Genomic DNA, 18,045 nt, shown 5'->3' with positions numbered 1-18,045 from the left:
ATCGAACAATCAAGCGTTTCATTCAAAATAGTCAACAGGGTCGCAAGAAGCGTGTGGAAAAACCAAGGCGCAAAATAACTGCCCATGAACTGAGAAAAGTCAAGCGTGCAGCTGCCAAGATACCACTTGCCACCAGTTTGGCCATATTTCAGAGCTGCAACATCACTGGAGTGCCCAAAAGCACAAGGTGTGCAATACTCAGAGACATGGCCAAGGTAAGAAAGGCTGAAAGACGACCACCACTGAACAAGACACACAAGCTGAAACGTCAAGACTGGGCCAAGAAATATCTCAAGACTGATTTTTCTAAGGTTTTATGGACTGATGAAATGAGAGTGAGTCTTGATGGGCCAGATGGATGGGCCCGTGGCTGGATTGGTAAAGGGCAGAGAGCTCCAGTCCGACTCAGACGCCAGCAAGGTGGAGGTGGAGTACTGGTTTGGGCTGGTATCATCAAAGATGAGCTTGTGGGGCCTTTTCGGGTTGAGGATGGAGTCAAGCTCAACTCCCAGTCCTACTGCCAGTTTCTGGAAGACACCTTCTTCAAGCAGTGGTACAGGAAGAAGTCTGCATCCTTCAAGAAAAACATGATTTTCATGCAAGACAATGCTCCATCACACGCGTCCAAGTACTCCACAGCGTGGCTGGCAAGAAAGGGTATAAAAGAAGAAAATCTAATGACATGGCCTCCTTGTTCACCTGATCTGAACCCCATTGAGAACCTGTGGTCCATCATCAAATGTGAGATTTACAAGGAGGGAAAACAGTACACCTCTCTGAACAGTGTCTGGGAGACTGTGGTTGCTGCTGCACGCAATGTTGATGGTGAACAGATCAAAACACTGACAGAATCCATGGATGGCAGGCTTTTGAGTGTCCTTGCAAAGAAAGGTGGCTATATTGGTCACTGATTTGTTTTTGTTTTGTTTTTGAATGTCAGAAATGTATATTTGTGAATGTTGAGATGTTATATTGGTTTCACTGGTAAAAATAAATAATTGAAATGGGTATATATTTGTTTTTTGTTAAGTTGCCTAATAATTATGCACAGTAATAGTCACCTGCACACACAGATATCCCCCTAAAATAGCTAAAACTAAAAACAAACTAAAAACTACTTCCAAAAATATTCAGCTTTGATATTAATGAGTTTTTTGGGTTCATTGAGAACATGGTTGTTGTTCAATAATAAAATTAATCCTCAAAAATACAACTTGCCTAATAATTCTGCACTCCCTGTATATATATATATATATATATATATATATACATATATATATATTATCTTTATTGAGACAATTTGTTTTTTTGTTCTTTCATTGCCGTCCTACACCAGGGACACAATGGATTTTCTCAATAAGATTGAGACACTCAACATTGATCCTGAATGTCTATTGGCTGGCATTGAAGTGGAGTCACTGTATAGTTCGATTCCTCATGAAAAAGGACTTACTAGAGGAACGCACTGCAAGGGCACACAATTTGTTCATCTTGAATCTGCTTGAATTCACTCTGACCCATAATTTCTTTCTCTTTAACACACTATTCTACCACCAGCTCAGGGGGATGCCTATGGGGAGCCCCTGTGCCCCCACTTATGCCAACCTCTTCCTGGGCTGGTGGGAGGACAATATGGTGTTTCCAGATCACCAGGTATGGTGGAGTGATAAAATATAATTTGGACCCGCTACATAGATGACATCTTTGTGATCTGGAAGTGCAAGGCAGATGAATTCATAAGCCTGATTCATTAATTTAATAACCATCAAATAGGCCTGAGATTTACATGCATGAGACAATTACGTTCTTGGATGTCAGGATGCACAAACAAAAGGACAGATTGACCCATACTATTTTTAGAAAAGTGACAGCTACTAACTCTATCCTGCATTGGGAAAGTCATCACCCCCCGGCACTTAAAAGAAGTATCTGGAGGGGACATTACCTTCGGGTACGGAGAAACTGTTCTAGCTATGAAATGTTTCATGGAGAGGCTAGACAACTGTTTAATAGGTTCTGTGACAGAGGTTATCCACAGTCAACCCTAAAAGATTCATTTAAATATGCGCTCCAATAAGACCGTACCAGCTTATTGACCCCTAAGCAAGGGAATGCAGAGAAACAAGCCCTGGTCCGGCTGATGTCTACTTTTGATGCAGCTAATGTACAAGTAAAGGAAGTTTTGAACAAATATTGGTCCATTTTGTCTATGGACCCCGATCTATCAGACGTGGTTACCAGCTACCCGAGTATTATGTATTGGAGAGGGAGGAGCCTGAGGGATCGGCTTGTACATAGCCATTATGTTCCCCCGACTATAACCGGTACTTGGTTTGACCGCAGACCGATTGGCATGTTCCGATGTGGATCTTGCAAGGCTTGTGAATTCATCTCCACCTCCAAAACGGTTACGTGTTCAGTGACCAATCAGGTTTTTCGAGTTAGAGAACTTGTGAACTGCAGGAGCAGAAGAGACATATATATTTCTCAATGTCCATGCCCTAAAGATTATATCTGCAAAACGATCAATGAATTGAGAAGAAGGGTGTGTGATCATGTCAATGACATTAATAAGAATGCCACACCTGTGGCGTGCCACATTTTAGAGGCACATGATGGTGACCCAAGGGCTCTAAAATTCTTTGTCTTAGAATAGGTACCATTGTCACCTAGGAGGGGGGATTGGGAAGAGAGGATCCTCCAAAGGGAGTCTGAGTGGATATATCGATTACGGTACCAGTCCCCTCTTGGCATCAATAAGAGACTGTTTCTTGTGAGGGGTTTCACATTTTTTGTTCCCCCTTTACGGGGTGGGGTGTTCCTTGTATTATTTGATACTCTCAGTGAACTATGTATTAGGTTCCTAACCGAGCCTGTGATGTAGGAAGCATCCAAAATGTTAGAGACATGATCATCGGAGGAGAATATCATTCTTCTAGGTGTATTAAATGCTTCATTAACCTCCTGGCATCCTGGGCGGCATAGGTGACGATCAATGGAATTTTGTATAAGTAGTAAGATCACTTATGTTTTCTTCTGTGCGATTTTAAGTTTTATTAGTACCGCTGTGTCCCCTTTGACATCTGTATCCACCGTCTTATGGAATGTGCGCCATGGCGGAAGAGTCATGAATAGTGCCTGCATAGTGGCAATTGGAATTATCTGACTAATTGACTGCTACCTTTCATATAGGCATAATATAGTGTCCCTTTTTTCCAGTAGCCCTTTAACTTAGTATACATCTAAGTTAAAGATGGAATAGTTGGTACTATAGCTTGTATGTCGGCCTAATAATGCTATGTTTACCTTGCTGTAGATTACGTGTATGTTATACTATATGGAAGATGTATCATTGACCGTCACTTGAATTATTTTTGGGGGAATTGATTTTTAATAAGGCATAATAAAGTGTATTGATTTTAAGGGTCTTTTTTGTTTTTTGCTGGAATTTGGTAACAAAACATTGAACTTAAGGCTGTATTGTAACAAAACACAAAAATAGTCAAGGGGGTGGATACTTTTGCAAGGCACTGTAGATCTTCACCACAAATGTACAATACATTTAACATTAACATTCAGGGGAGGGTGCATGATAACAGATGTAGACATGGTGAATTTTCTTACGACTTTGACCATTTGAATGGTAGTTACTTGTGTAATCATTCACCCAAAAGACACCCCCAGGTCCTACACATTGTTATTTGTGATAACATGTATATATGTGACAAACACCCTTTATGGAAATAAATACTAGGTTGTTACAGCCCCTCCTCTGTCATTAAAATATTGTAAAATTACCTTCAAAACTGCGATGGACTGGATTTTCTGACATCCTGTGTTTTTCAAAGCAATCTAGTTAAAGAAAATCTATATAAAAACACTATCTCCAGTCAGAGATGAAAGACACAAGCCACCTGCTTAAAATAATCTGTGCCTCTACTCTACCCCATGACTGCAATTCCAATTATTTAATTATGCAAGTGAAGAGTTATCATAGGGATGCTGAACTTCATAGTCGCTAATCTGACCACAGAGGCACACAGTCCCTACAAGTTCATATTACAGAGCATTAAAGCGGACCCCTCCTATAGACAATACTTACCTGGTCCCTGGCACCCGCCTCCCTCAGGATTGCTGCACGGCCGCTGCTGCATCTCCTTGTCACGCGGATCAAAAAATCCGGCGACAGGAGGAGCAGCCAAAAGCAGGCCGCAACGATGACCAGCTAGGAAGGCTGGTCACTGTGTGAGGCACTGTATTATGCCCCTAAAGTGGTTGGGCCACCATTACATTTTATTTTAATAAAAATCAGCATGACAAACTAGTTACTTTTTACTTTCTGGTGTTTAATGTACGTTATATAGTAATGTGCACATCCATCTACTGAAGTAGTCGCACGTGCTTAGTTTCATTTTTCAACTGCCACCAGCCATATCTAGCTGTGAAAGTTACAGGGACAGAGCTGCAGCAAAAAAGGGACACAGACCCTAAGAAAGGACGCACCACCTAAGGCTACTTTCACACTTGCGTTCGGGGCTCCGCTTGTGAGTTCCGTTTGAAGGCTCTCACAAGCGGCCCCGAACGGATGCATCAGTCTGGCACCGTCTGGCAGAATGCATCAGTCTGGCACCGTTTGTCCTCCGCTCCGCTCAGCAGGCGGACACCTGAACGCTGCTTGCAGCGTTCGGGTGTCCGCCTGGCCGTGCGGAGGCAAACGGATCCGTCCAGACTTACAATGTAAGTCAATGGGGACGGATCCGTTTGAAGTTGACACAGTATGGGTCAATTTTCAAACGGATCCGTCCCCCATTGACTTTCAATGTAAAGTCAAAACGGATCCGTTTGCACTATTATGAACATGGTAATCATGGTAATGCATCATGAATCATGGTAATGCAAACGGATCCGTTCTGAACGGAGCCACCGTCTGCATTAATATGAGCGGATCCGTTCAGAACGGATCCGATCGAACGCTAGTGTGAAAGTAGCCTAAGAAAGGACGCACCACCTAGGCTGCCAGCTTGAAATAAATATAACAGAGGAATTGGAGCATTGAATGGGAAAATCTCTGGATCCAGCTGAGGTACATGGCTGGTTCTAGCCTTGTTAGAGATTTCATGTACCAATTATGTCTGCTATTCATCTTTTTACATCAATCATGGCATAAACCCCTTAAAAGGCCAGCTTTAATAATCGGAGATCGCTCAGACACATTACAGACCCCTAGCATGCTGAAGGTATGGTATTATGGATCTGTACTAGACAGAACTGTAATACGGGTGGCCCACGAAAAAGTAGCCGCCTCCAAAATGTCCAGATCAAACTGCCTAATAGTAAATCTGTCTTAGTTGTCCATAACAACCAATCAGAGCCTAGTTTTCATTTTTTACAGAGCCCTGTAGGAACTGAAAGCTGAGCTCTGATTGATTGGTTGCTATGGGCAACTGAGACTGGCCTATTGTGTGAGAAAGGTGGTGTTCTCCCTGGATCAGTGGATAGCGATTGTGGAAGGCTATGTGAAGCAGAGTGATCCATGATGGATCCAGCAAAAACGCAGATATGAAAGTAGCCAAACACTATCCGAAGCGTCACTGTTGAAGAGCTGCAAGCAGTATCAGCCAACATAATTCCACGTGCCCCAAGATGCATAGATGTGAATGGGGGTAGTTAAAAAAAAAACAAAATGATATAGGATAAACCAGGCACTCAAGTATGGAGTAAATTGATAAGGATATTTATTCCCACAATAACAATAAAATATAACAATAAAATTCACCAATAAAAATCACTAATAAAACATTATAAAAAACTTTAAACCGTAATAGCAGCAATATAGTACATGTGCACTAGATAGCAGCAATAGACATATGCATTAATTGATATAAAGCAGCATTGGACATATGTGGCTTGTAGATACTGAAATCGTTGGGTTCAGAAAACAAGGAAAACGCAGAGAAACCGTAATTAATAGCAAAGTCTTATGAGCGCTTCTTTGGTCTCGATAATGCTGAATTTACGCAGCGGTGGCGTCCCACCGATTTGAGCAACTCTGTTGCTAAGTTTTACCTGGCCAGTAGTCTTTCTTTCTCCTACGTCCGGATCTGTGGAAATTCGCTGTGAGCGCGGTGTCACCTGGATATCCTACTCACCGAAGCAATGTCCGTGGCTTTATTAGGATTCCTCCGGTGTTCGTCGCTCTTAGTCACAGCTGATGAATTCTTGGAAGTCCAGGGATTTAAGGTGCTCTGAAGGGGTCATTCAAAGAACCCCGAAACGCGTATGGTCTAATACCCTGTACCGGCATGCTGGAAAAATAGCTCCCCTGGACTTCCAAGAATTCATCAGCTGTGACTAAGAGCGACGAACACCGGAGGAATCCTAATAAAGCCACGGACATTGCTTCGGTGAGTAGGAATTCCTGGTGGCACCGCGCTCACAGCGAATTTCCACAGATCCGGACGTAGGAGAAAGAAAGACTACTGGCCAGGTAAAACTTAGCAACAGAGTTGCTCAAATCGGTGGGACGCCACCGCTGCGTAAATTCAGTATTATCGAGACCAAAGAAGCGCTCATAAGACTTTGCTATTAATTACGGTTTCTCTGCGTTTTCCTTGTTTTCTGAACCCAACGATTTCAGTATCTACAAGCCACATATGTCCAATGCTGCTATATATCAATTAATGCATATGTCTATTGCTGCTATCTAGTGCACATGTACTATATTGCTGCTATTACGGTTTAAAGTTTTTTATAATGTTTTATTAGTGATTTTTATTGGTGAATTTTATTGTTATATTTTATTGTTATTGTGGGAATAAATATCCTTATCAATTTACTCCATACTTGAGTGCCTGGTTTATCCTATATCATTTTGTATTCCTTTCTGTGACTGGGTGGGTCACATAAACCAAGAGCACCTTAAATCCATTACTCAGCTGCAGTGATCCACAGATACTGCACTTTAAAAAAAAACAATCCACTTGCTCGTTCATCTCGTTATACTACTGGAGTCTGGCTACTTTTTCGTGTACAGTCATGGTCAGGAGCTCCGTACAGTATTAGAATGTATTGGCTCCTATGAGCCGGAGTTATTACTTTGCGAAGTCTCACAAGACTTAACATAATAACTTCATAAATCAACTTCTCCTGTAAAAAAAAACATTTCCTGAACTCGGGTTCAGTTCCAAGTGGTACCTTAGAACCGAACCCGAGTTGGGGAAATGTTTTTTTACAGTAGAAATTGATTTACAAACTTATTATGCGAAGTCTCGCGAGACTTCGCAAAGTAATAACTTCGACTCGTAGGAGCCAATACATTCTAATACAGTACGGAGCACTCGCTACGTACAATATTCAAAGAAAGTATTATGCAAATCGACTTTGGATGTTTAATCCGAAGTCGATTCACTCATCCCTAGTCAGGAACCTTAAGCTTCGTTCACATTACCGTTCAGTCTTTCTGGATGTGAAAGGACGGATTGGGCACATAATTTAGATAACTATAGCAGCCCTGCCCCTCCCTCTTCATAGCATGTTACAGATATATACCATGTCCCTCAGCTGTACCGCACTTTTTGTAGTTGTGTATGGTATTTATTATTTCTTCAATAAAGACTACTTTTATGTACCTAGCCGTGTAAAGACTTTCTGTAGGTTTTTCTGACTTTTTTGAGTCGGCATTTTGAAGGGATTAGGGTCCATTCACACATCCACGGATCCGCAAATCACGAAAAGTGGCAATGTGCGTTCTGCATTTTGCAGACGGCACATTGCAGGCACTAAGAGAATATGCCTATTCTTGTCCGCTATTGCGGACAAAAATAGGGCATGTTCTATTTTTTCGGGATCGGAATTGCGGACCCGGAAGTGCGGGTCCGCAATTCCGGATCCGTGCCACAAATCGTGCGGCCCCATAGAAATGAAAAGGTCCGCAATTCCGTTCTGCAAAATGCGGAACGGAATTGCGGATGTGTGAATGGGGCCTTATTCAGATTCTGCTCGGCCTCGTGGTGGGGCAGTGAATTATTCTGATGTATTGTATTTATTGTCAGCATGTTCTACATTTAGGATCATACGATCGGTGATATTCGTTAGATCTTCACCACAGATGTACAATATATTTTGCATTTACATTCGGGGGAGGGTGCAGGACAACAGATGTAGACATGGTGAATTTTCTTACAACTTTGATCAACAGAGCAGGAGAACGGAAAAGCCAATGTGAACGAAGCCTAAGCCTGTATGATATGGCACAGGTTTTCTTATACCTTCAGCCTTAGAATTCAAGCACATGAAAATACCATGTGACGCAAAGAAACAGCTCCTTACAGATCTGTATCATGGACTCATAGGTGATCTAAGTGCTGCCATATGGTGCCTCTTTGGATGTACAGTATGGGCCTATAGATTTCTATAGGCACCTAATTACAGTTCCATAGAATGAGGCATTGATGGCTTTATAAAAGACCAATCTGTCTCACTCCTTGATATGATTTTAGTTAGTCGTTAGACTCAAGATGGCTCGTTTCAAGATGGCCTTCTCCTCTGTGTACAGATGACTGACAAGAAATACAGTCAGTTGAACCTTCCATATTCCGTGTCTTCTCAGCTGTATGTGATGCGTCCCGTGCTATGTCCCTGCTTCCTGAGCCAATTAAAAAGTTGAACTCAAGTTTAGTAATGAAAGATATTTGTCCCCCAGGGTCGGTGCTGCAGAAGTCTATAAGCAGCTTGTTAATTAAGTCCACAACAAAGTGAATGTGAACCTATACCTGGGGCTGCCGCTTTAATCTTCTGCTGGAGTCTGGGTAGAAAAGCTGCACTGACGACAGCACGGTCTCCTGATACCTCAGGGTGGCCTGTCAGCTATAGGTAGCAGAGTATACTGGTACGTACAGAGATTGTAGACCTGTGTATCATACATATCACTGTGTTAAATTGGGATTCACAGGTCATTTAAGAAGCTGTAATGTCTGCCCTTAAAGGGGTTATGCCATGATTAAAATGAAAATCAGACATCATAGTAAATGAAAACCTATAACAAAGCTAGAACCAGCCCTGTACCTCACATGGATCCAGAGATCTCCCCATTCATTGCTCTGCTAGATTTATATCAAGGGCAGTGTCTTTTCTGCGGCAGCTCAGGGGGCGTGTCCATGCTCTCCCTATCACAGCTCAGGGGGCGTGTCTCAGCTCTCCCTATCAAAGCTCAGGAGGCAGTTGAAGGATGAAGCTGAGCATGTGCGGCCTTCTCAGTGAGCAGGACAATAAAACAAGAAAAAGATTTAAGAGCAGGTGGCGCTATACAGTTATATTTTATTGAATAACTCAGTGGCTCTGCTAAATTTTTAATTACATGCAATACAAAAGTATTCAGATCCAGGTGCTGGTTTAAAAACTGTAGAAAACTTTTCGTTGGACAACCCCCTTAGTATACCAAGATCCATATTCTGTGCTAATTCCTTTCCTAATCTGTCTTAATTAGGTTTAGACCTTAAAGAGGACCTTTCACCGATCCTGACATTGTGAACTAAGTATCATGACATATACAGCGGCGCCCAGGGATCTCCCTGCACTTACTATTATCCCTGGGCGCCGCTCCGTTCTCCCGTTATGTCCTCCGGTATGTTCGGGGACTTGATTATAGTAGGCCGAGACTTAGGGGACTTGGTTATAGTAGGCGGAGTCTGCCCTTGTTCTGCTGGGCGTCTCCTTCTCCTAGGCTGTAGCACTGGCCAATCGCAGCGTAGAGCTCACAGCCTGGAAGTTTTTTTTCTCCCAGGCTGTGAGCTCTGCGCTGCGATTGGCCAGCGCTACAGTCTAGGAGGAGGAGACGCCCAGCAGAACAAGGGCAGACTCCGCCTACTATAACCAAGTCCCCGAACATACTGGAGGACATAACTGGAGAACGGAGCTGCGCCCAGGGATAATAGTAAGTGCAGTGAGATCCCTGGGCGCCGCTGTATATGTCATGATACTTAGTTCACAATGTCAGGATCGGTGAAAGGTCCTCTTTAATTAGGTTTTTTGTGACACTGCTCTAAATCCCCTGAATAGATTTCCATGCAGCCACCACTAGAGGGTGTTTAGGAGCTTACTGCTTTTAGTTAATATTAAGCTTAAAGGGTTATCCCATGACTAATGTAAAAAATGAAAATCAGACATCATATAGTACACGACATTCAAAGCTAGAACCAGCCCTGTACCTCACATGGATCCAGAGATCTTCCCATTCATTGCTCTGCTAGATTTATATCAAGCTGGCAGCTCAAGGGGAGTTCTTTTCTGTTGGAGCTCAGGGGGCGTGTCTCAGCTCTCCCTATCACAGCTCAGGAGGCAGTTGAAGGATGAAGCTGAGCATGTGCGACCTTCTCAGTGAGCAGGACAAAGAAAAAAAAAAAAGGTGGCGCTATACAGTTACATTTTATTGAATAACTCAGTGGCTGTGCTAAATTTTTTATTACATGCGATTACAAATGTATTCAGATCCAGGTGCTGGTTTAAAAACTGTAGAAATTTTTTCGTGAGACAACCTCTTTAATATGACAAGATCCATATTCTGTGCTGATTCATTTCCTAATCTGTCTTAATTAGGTTTAGACCTTAATTTGGTATTTTGTGACACCGCTCTAAATCCCCTGAATAGATTTCCATGCAGCCACCACTAGAGGGAGCTTAGGAGCTTATAGCTTTTGGTTATTATTGAGCTTAGCACTTTAAAGGGTTGTCTACATTGGGGTGCAGTTTTGACAAACTCCCCCCTCTTCGGCAGACCTGTGAAGGGAAGCATACTTACCTGCTTCTTCATGGTCGTTCCTGTGTTCTCCGGCCTGCGCTGCTCTGCTCAGGTCCCTGGATGTAAATATCCGTTTTGACGCAGTGACCTACCCTCCTTGTGTCATGGCAACTAGTCATGTGACTCAGGGGGAGCAGGTCATTGCTTTGGGCAGTGATTGGCTGTAGTGGCATCAAATTGGAAGTTTATATCTAGGGACTAGAGTTGAGCGAACTCAGACATTTTCACTGAAGTTCGGGTTCGGTGTTCGGGTGATTTTATTATTTTCCGTTATAATATGGGGTTATAACGGAAAATAATAGCATTCTGAAAACAGAATGCTAAATAAAATGTCTATTGAGGGGTTAAAAAAAACCTCACCTCATCCACTTGATTGCGCTACCGGTATCTTCTTTTCTTCAGGACCTGACATTTTATTTAGCATTCTGTTTTAAGAATGCTATTATTTTCCGTTATAACCATGTTTTAATGGAAAATAATAAAGTGAAGTTCGGGTCCCCATTGACTTAAATGGGGTCCGGGTACGGGGTGAAGTTCGGATCAAGTTCGGGTCCTGAACCTGATCTTTGACCTGAAGTTTAGCCAAACCCGGCGAACCCGAACTTCCACGGGTTCGCTCAACCCTACTAGGGATCCAAGTGGAGGCCAGAGAGTGCAGAGCTGGAAGCCCACATCTGGAAGCAGGTTAATATTCTTCCCTTCAAAGGTCTGCCCAAAAGGAAAGGGGGGAGGGTGGTGGGGTCTCCAAACATGCACAACCCCTTTAGGGACCAGGTAAAATGTTTTCATTTTTCACTTTCTGTCTTCAAAGCTATTATTATTTTTTTTTCCTCAATCGACATAGCAGTATCAGGGCATGTTTTTGGTAGGAAGAGCTGTACCTAACGGAAGCATTTAACCGTCCATATAATGCATTGAGAACAATTGATTGTAAAATAAATAATTAGTGGTATGGAAAACACAATCATGCCTTTTTTGGGGGGCATTTACTTTTATGGCATTCATGGTGTGATAAAAACAACATGCAAACTTTATTCTATGGGTCGGTATTATTATGCAATATTAAAGTAAAGGGGTCTCCAGGAATTAAGAAAATGAAAATACCTAAATATTACTTTATTATAAATATATTCCTAAATATGGTATGGCAGGTAAGCGAGACCTATAACTCACTTACCTGCCGCAGACACACTGACTGGAACCCGTGCACTAGTGCTGCTGTCCACACCAACATAAGGACACAGCACACACCACAAACCACACAGGGACCCAGGACACCCATAGCTGCAATAAACGTGAGACACCATAAGAACATCTATGACCACAAGGGTGGCCCTCACTGGACAGATGGAATATGCCAAGAACCGCGCACCACCAGCATACACCAAGGCTGGAGGAACCGAGAGCTTCAGGCATCCAGCAGAGGCTAAATAGCCCAAGCAGCCACACCCACACACACAAAAACCCAGTGTTAACAAAACCCTTCCAACACCAGACAAGGGAAGGAAGCCACTTAAAGGGGAAGTGCACACACAAGCAAACTAAGCAACATGTTACCGCAGGCAACAACATGCGTGGCAACCATGTCACAGCAATCACCCAGAAGGCCGAGACACTGCCACCGCATGCTCTCACAGCAACACATTGCCGCGGGCAACCGCAAGTGTGGCAACAGTGTCACAGCATACACCATAGGCCGTGACCTATTGTGAATGTTAATTAATAACTATTTTATGAGGCATAACGAGAAATTCAAATTTAAAAACTGCTAATTTTTCAAAGTTTTTATAAAAATTTTATGTATCCCTTGGATAAGTAATCATTCCAAAATTATTACCACATAAAAGTGAGACGTGTCAAATTTGAAAAATAGGGCTTGGTCATTTAGGTCAAAACTGCGGAGGCCCAGATTGCTATATCTCCTGCAAACCATCCCTGTCACAAACGTCTTTTGGACTTCCTTTGGGCCTTCATAAGGTCTCTGGGAAACCCCAGGATACAACATGAGGTTCTCACCCATTCTAAAGACACAGGTTGGGTTGCTCTCCTGGACTGTTGGCTGTATTATCTGTCACGGACATACCGAGACATACGGATGTCCCCGGGACAGTGAGTGGCAGGAGATCTTTGAGACTGGCAACATAGGGTTTGATATGACATGTTTACCTTGTGGATCAATAGGCATCTGTGTTGTTTCTGGTACTGGTCACACCATTTAACTTTCCCTATTTATAGTTGTTTCTCCCACAATGCTGTGCAGTTTATAGCTTCAGTTGGACCCATGGATAGCTGGTGTTTGGATCTCGGCTGAGTACTTGGTGCTGCCATAGCTTCTTGGAAGTTAAGTGTTACCTTTCCCTTTGTATTTTGGCTTTTCTGTGTATTGCATTTCCTTGTTGTTTTGTATTAGGCCTTAGGGAGACTCTCATTCATCCTTCCTTTTAGAAGAACAGGATGTCTCTTTCCTTTCATTAGTACCGTACCAGGGTCCTTTAGCGTTTTTTATAGGACTTTAGGTATTCCTGTGTATGAACTCACCTACCTCTGGGGTCTGTTCATACTGGTAGTCAGTCAGGTCTTTCATTAGGGTTTTAAATAGGAAGTGTCCATCTTCCTTCCCTAGTTTCCAGGCCTTATTTCCTTTTCCCTTTCCCGCCTATGTTCGGTGTGGGAACGGAAGCAAACCAAACACAATGAAATTAAACAAAACAGCAGGCTAGGCACAACAGCTAGGGAACAGGGAAAGGTCACCTCCTGACAATCCCTGAGCCTTCCCCTGACTGCTACTAACATGAACACATCTCGATGGTAGAAGTGTTCATACACACCAACCTAAGCCCTGCTGCAACTGACACAAACCCTCAGCTAGGGAGCAGGCGAAAAGACAACCAGTTCCTTGCACAAGATGAAGGAACCAGTGTCTACCTAAGGCCTAGCCAGTACAAACAATAGAAGGGAAGGAAGGAGGACTTAACTGAAGACGAACTGGGAGCAGGAGATGCACCAAACACCAGCAGAGATCTCCAGGAGAAACTATAAACCGCAAGAGCTATAGTGAGAGGCAGGTATAAATAGCATCACTAACTAACTCACTAGTCCCCAACCTTTTTTGCACCAAGGACCAGTTTCATGCAAGACAATTTTCCCAGGGACCAGGTGGGGTGGAGGGTTGTGGGGCAGGGCTTAGGGGGTGGGCGTGGCTTAACTGATTCACGCTCATAACAAAACACAAGATACATATTAAAATATATAACACTATATAACGACTATATAAACTGACTAGGGTCTCTACTGCACTGGTCTCTGCTGCACTGTACCGTATTTTTAGCCCTAAAAGACCTACCTATCCCTTGGTTGAACTTGATGGACGTTTGTCTTTTTTCAACCGTATTAACTATTTAACTATGTAATATAAATAATGGGGCATACAAGAGCAACATTACCGCACCGGTCCCGCATTGGACCCGATGCGTTTTGTATACCAATTGAAAGAACAACTAAGTCTGTGTAACTGTATGTTGGGATTTTGAGCTACAATAATGCTTTGGCATTTTTTGACTGGTTATATAATTCCTTCTATATTTCTTTATTTTACGATTAATGAGATGGTCATATGTATTCATATTTGTATACTGATGTCTAAGTTATTATTCACACATAGCAGCATTTACCATATTCGAGTAAAGGATTGATACTTAAACTACTATCTGGTTCTGACAGCAAAAAGATCCAGACCAGACTTTGTATGATATCACAACCCCTATAAAAGAGGGGCATTCTGGGGGGACTTGCAACCACTGAGGAAGGGGTTATTCAATACCCCAAAACGCGTCTGGTTTTAATTCCCCAAAGGACCACTTGCGAAGTGTGAGGAAGAAAATCTATACAAAAGTGCACATTTAATACCATCTGCTGCGCAGTAGGTGACTGAAATCTTGCTAAACTAGAGACCGTGTACAATTATCGAGGTCCACATGCAAACAAGTCGCTGGCGTGGGAGTTTAGACGGAAGACGTTCGTAAGACTACGATCGATTACACTCAAAGACCAACATCTAGAGCAATTTTTGGGCACTTGCTCCATCGAATGGTAAGATCGTTCAAATTTTTTATGCCGGCTTATGTGTGCTGGGAACTCACAGTGAATTATTTCAGCGGGACGCCGCTGAGACTTCAACATAGCCGGACCCCGCTAGTGCTGCTTGTTGGGGAAGAGCTAAACACAAGTTTTTCTATGCGATTGAGTTCTTATTAACCAACCTTATTCGATCAAACAGCGATTCTTATGGGATTTAGACTTTTATCTTCATGCTCAGATCTATATTCGAATAAGCATTGATCCTCAAGATCTTGAGATCTTTCATTGCACTCATTGCACACCATTGATTGCTGCTATTGTGTATGCTGTTCTATTATTTGAAGTCAGAGACATCAGTATATGCACATTGTTTTATACAGCGATTTTTTTATCGATTATATTATCGATTTTATTGTGATATTGTATTTTATTGTAGATGTCCTAAATTTTTATGCTTTAGCCGACATTTTATTGTTTTTAGTCTACCCTCTATTGGGTAGCACTAGGTTTATCTTATAATAAATTCTGAATTGGTCGTGATATATGAGAGTGCCCAGTTCATTCTGTTCTTATGTAACTATGTAATAAGACGCACCGGCCCATAAGACGCAGGTTTTAGAGGAGAACAATCAGATAAAAATATTTTCCATTACACCTCAGGTTAGACCAGCAATCAGACCCCCAATGTTAATCAGACCTCAGATCAGACCCTCAATGCCTCAGCTCAACCGCCCAACCTTCAGCCATCTATCAGCCCCCATGTCAGCCATCAGCCCCCATGTCAGCCAGCCATCAGCCCCCATGTCAGCCAGCCATCAGCCCCCATGTCAGCCAGCCATCAGCCCCCTATGTCAGCCAGCAATCAGCCCCCATGTCAGCCAGCCATAAGCCCCCACTTCAGCCCCCCATGTCAGACAGTCATCATCCCCCCATGTCAGCCATCAGTCCCATATCAGCCAGTCATCATCCCCCATTTCAGCCAGCCCTCAGCCCCCATGTCATCCAACCATCAGCCCCCATGTCAGCCAGCCATCAGCCCCCATGTCAGCCAGCCATAAACCCCCATGTCAGCCAGCCATAAGCCCCCACATCAGCCCCCCATGTCAGACAGTCATCATCCCCCCATGTCAGCTATCAGCCCCATATCAGCCAGCCATTATCCCCCATTTCAGCCAGCCCTCATCCCCAATGTCAGCCAGCCATCAGCCCCCATGTCAGCCAGCCATCAGCCCATGTCAGACAGCCATCAGCCCTCATGTCAGCCATCAGCGCAAATAAAATAAAATAAAACACTTACCTCTCCTGCACCTGGAAGCCACCGCTCTTCACCATCGCGATCCTCTTCATCCTGCTGTTGGCTGTGTATCACAGATGCGGCGCACAGTGTGAGGTCACAGTGCGCCCTCACACTGTGCGCAGCCCTGCACAGCAGACAGCCAAGCTGAGGACCAGAAGCTCTGTACAGATCCACCGCTTTCTGGTCCTCCGGTACTAATGAAGTGCTTCCATAATGGAAGCATTTCATTAGTACCATGTTAAAGACGCCTCTAATTGCCGCGGCCCAGCAAACAATCTTCCAGGGCCCGGTGGTTGAGGACCGCTGAACTAACTAATGAGCAGAACCTGTGATGGGGTGGGATCCTGCCCAAAGCCACAACAAAGCAATCTGTCAGATAGATTCACGTGCAGCAAGTCTGACAGATCTTCTCAGATCATTTACAGGGCAGGGCTTGACAGTGACATTATAAACCGCCAAACCGTAATTTTTTTTTTTTGTTTGTTCGAGTGCAGCCATGGATCCTTACCCCCTTTCTTTGATTCCTGATTTGTTCAACCAGATTGTTGAAGCCAAGGTGTTCTCCAAGTGGGACTTAAGGGGGGCATATAATCTGGTCAGAATCAAGGAAGGGGATGAATGGAAGTCGGCTTTTAATACCCCAGAGGGTCACTTTGAGAACCTGGTCATGCCTTTTGGGTTGACCAATGCTTCTGCTGTTTTCCAGCATTTAGTGAACAACATTTTTCATCACATGATGGGGAGGTTTTCAAATGGATCCGGAGAAAGTCCGTGCTGTATTGGACTGGGATGGACCCGAAATGCGGTTTTTGAGGTTCACTAACTATTACCGAAAATGTATTCAGAACTATTCGACAGTGGTGAAACCCTTAACTGACATGACTAAGAAAGGGACGGACGAAAATCTGGCTAAAGACTAATTCACACGTCAGTGTTTTGGTCAGTGATTTCTATCAGTGATTTTGAGCACAAACCAGGTGCGGCTCTAAACACAGAACAGGTGCAGATCTTTCCCTTATACCTTATGTCTGTGGAGGCTCCAATCCTGGTTTTGGCTCACAATCACTGATGGGAATCACTGACCAAAACACTGACGTGTGAATGAGGCTTTACCTGGAGTCGGCTAAACGAATGAACCCGAGGGAGGCCAGATGGTCTTTGTTTTTCACCAGATTCAATTTCATTGTCACTTATCGTCCTGGGGTTAAGAAATTCAAGGCAGATGCCTTGTCATGTAGTTTTCCTGGAGGTGGTGATTTTGAAAATCCGAGTCGGATACTGTCGGAAGGGGTGGTGATATCTACTCTAAACCCTGACCTAGAGGTTAAGGTGTTAGAGACTCAGGGAGGTGCACCAGAGTCTTGCCCTCTGGGAAATTGTCTGTTTCATCAGAATTGCGTCAATAATGTTTTTTTTAGGAACATCACTGTACAGTTTTTACAGGACACCTCGGGAGTAGATCCACTGCCAACCTCATCTCTCGTAGATTCTGTGGCCAGGGTTGCGTGAGTATGTTGAGGACTATGTGTCGGCCTGTAGTATCTGTGCAAGCGCATACGTGCATACTTGACCTTAATACACCAACAATAGCTGTCACCAGCAATAATATACACCGCACGGTAACTGACCGTAAACCTCCTACAAAAGCAAAAACAAACCCGTGGATATAACATGTAAATCTTTATTGAACAAATATGCAAACATACAAAATGAATAAAACCCAGTAGGGAAATGCAGAGGACTGTGGATACCCCCCCCCCCCCCCCCCCCCCCAGCCGGTACATGTGTCAATGAATAATACTTGCATATAATTATTGCTCCCTCTATGATACACCAAAAAACACTCACTATGCTGGATGTAAGTCTCATCAATACA

The sequence above is a fragment of the Bufo gargarizans genome, chromosome 2 (genome assembly GCF_014858855.1).
Source record: "Bufo gargarizans isolate SCDJY-AF-19 chromosome 2, ASM1485885v1, whole genome shotgun sequence".
In the NCBI taxonomy this organism is placed as follows: Eukaryota; Metazoa; Chordata; class Amphibia; order Anura; family Bufonidae; genus Bufo; species Bufo gargarizans.
Note: the sequence above shows the minus strand (reverse complement) of the source record.